Source organism: Palaemon carinicauda, chromosome 38 (assembly GCF_036898095.1).
Source record: "Palaemon carinicauda isolate YSFRI2023 chromosome 38, ASM3689809v2, whole genome shotgun sequence".
Taxonomy (NCBI): domain Eukaryota; kingdom Metazoa; phylum Arthropoda; class Malacostraca; order Decapoda; family Palaemonidae; genus Palaemon; species Palaemon carinicauda.
This window is the reverse complement of record NC_090762.1, coordinates 31,354,592-31,357,091: the sequence shown is the minus strand read 5'-3', so window position 1 is coordinate 31,357,091 and position 2,500 is coordinate 31,354,592. Positions and strand designations below refer to the sequence as shown.

The 2,500-nt window shown below is 34.5% G+C and overlaps 2 protein-coding genes across 3 annotated transcripts in view; one reads left to right on the top strand and one right to left on the bottom strand.

The window, feature by feature from the left end:
• LOC137630524 (SCY1-like protein 2) overlaps positions 1–2,500 on the top strand; it is a 332,551-nt gene that overhangs the window by 73,312 nt on the left and 256,739 nt on the right. The gene's annotated exons all lie outside the window — the stretch shown is intronic.
• The window catches only part of LOC137630523 (muscle-specific protein 300 kDa-like), a 61,936-nt gene that overhangs the window by 58,422 nt on the left and 1,014 nt on the right, over positions 1–2,500 (bottom strand). The window lies entirely within an intron of this gene.

Genomic DNA, 2,500 nt, shown 5'->3' with positions numbered 1-2,500 from the left:
AGAAGAGTGAGAGAGAGAGAGAGAGAGAGAGAGAGAGAGAGAGAGAGAGAGAGAGAGAGAGAGAGAGAGAGAGAGAGAGCGAGCATTAATACCATTATAAGAAGGTTGCATACGGGAAAGAGCTTTTACATATGTCCGGACATATAAATACTCACACGTATATATATATATATATATATATATATATATATATATATATATATATATATATATATATATATATATATATATATTACTCCCTTACCTGTAATCCTTCAGTGTTTAATAAAAGAATAAATCGCGTATTTAGTGTATTAGATGTAAGCACCCTGCACATCGAGGTTATGCGGAAGAGAATAAATATTCAGCACTAAGTCTTCTATTTGAAGCTGAGATAAAAAAAAAGGTATGATAATTCATTCTCGACTTCAGTCATGTCTATTTCAGTAAAAGAAATTTCTGTGACAATTTTACACTGAATTTCTGGCAAAATAGTTTTTTCCAGGTGAATCTCTGCTCTTATCTATTAATATTTTGTAATATTTTGTAATGCATAATCACCCTTTTTAATATTTCACAGTAATTCTTTGGTGATTTAATACATAATAATGGGCTGAGTAGCTGAAATACCTCTCTAGTCCCGGACCGGTGGAGGTGACCTGTGTGGCGGTTGGTGGGTTGGCGTTGTGGGAATCAGGGTAGGGGTCCTCTACTGGGTATGACGAGAGAGATATGACACACTGACCATTTATAGCGCCAAATCTTGCCTTTTCTAATTTTGGGTTGGGAAGAAGAGGATAACTAAGGAGGGGTGGGAGGTGGGTCGGCTGGTTTGATTTTGGGGAATGCATAGAGGTCGTCTACTACTTGAAGAAGCTTCGAGAAGAGGAGGGTTTGAAATGTGGATATGCCAATTACTACATTTTCAGTTTTTGTTCTTTGGTTTTCGATGGTCAAATTTCGCTTTGGAAGCATATTTTGCAGACACACTTGTCTTTTAAAGCTCGCTGTTCTTTAATTGTTCAGTTTCACCATTGTTCAAAATCTTCGAGTCTTTTGCTGGATGATTCAGTAAGCTGAGGTCGTTTCATGATTAGAAGCAGGTAATGATTCTGTACAGCTTAGATCTTACCATAGAAACGTGAAATAAAAAAGATACATTAGCAAACCAGGTGATATCGAAACGCTATGAAACTAGGGAGAGAGTTGTTTGTAAACCATGGCATTCTTCTGTGCCACTTTTTGGAGCAGTTATATTTTTTATAACTTTCTGCGAGCAATGATTTGCAGCGGTGACTTCCTAGTGACCAATGTTATAAAATTTTGCCTTTTCTTATAAGCAATGATATTTGTTGATGTATCACTTTGTGTAAACAATGATTTGTTATAAGCATCGGTATTCTATTCTGCCACTTTTAGATAGAAATAATAATATGCTATACCACTTTTAAGAGCACTTTTTATTCTGTTTTATCCAATTTTAAGCTTATTGCTCTCCAGTACTACTTTTTATATGATTTTATTGATTTTTCCCTTTTAATTGTAAAGTAAAAGATAGAAAAACATGTTTTTATTAGAACTTTTTTTTTTTTATATTTTGGTGAATGGATTCTGTAATGTATATTTTCCATATGAGTGATCAATGGTATTGCCATACAGTTGATTAAATACTAAAATGTGATTGTGCTGTCAAACATAGAGATAAATTTGAAAAAACCTTACATTCACGCTTAGTTTGTGGAGAACAGACTGTCTCCTAAACGGCTGCGCCGAATAATCCAGTTATGTTTTTTCACGCTGAATTAACTATCAGAGATATAGAGATGTATACGTATTTGTGTGCTTATATAGACAAATCTGTAATTGTATACTTATGTGTGGATGAGCATTCGTTCCAGAAAGTCCCAGAATGATATAATTACACTTCTCTAATATAGTTTACTGTGTCAAATTACTTCCTGGTATGTAAATATCTCTGATAAGTGGCTAGCTGATTTTACCTAAAGGTTAAAATAATATCGCGATGGGGAACACCCAAATTAAACATCAATCCATTACACTTATTTAAAATCTTTTGGCCAAAGATCGCCAAATATGGGGTCCATTTAAAACACTTCCTGGCTTAACGAATGAAGCTTTTGGCATTTTTCCCAAGGGAAACGAGATATATTCGTTGTCTTAAATGTTACACGGTATAGAATATTTGCCCAGAGTTCTCTTGCTTGAGGGTACACTCAGGCACACTATTCTTTTTCCTTATTTCCTTTCCTCACTGGGCCATTTTTGCCTGTTGGAGCCCTTTGGCTTATACCCTCCTGCTTTTCTAACTAGGGTTGTAGCTTACCTAGCAATGATGATGATGATAATAATTATAATAATAATAATAATGATAACATACTCTTCTGCTATTAGGTTCATTTTCTGTTTTTATCTTCTTTAATTGATTTCGGGACTTTTCGATTAATGTCCATTGTTTGTCTGCTTACATCAGTAGTGATCAATCAGGAACTAAAACAAATCA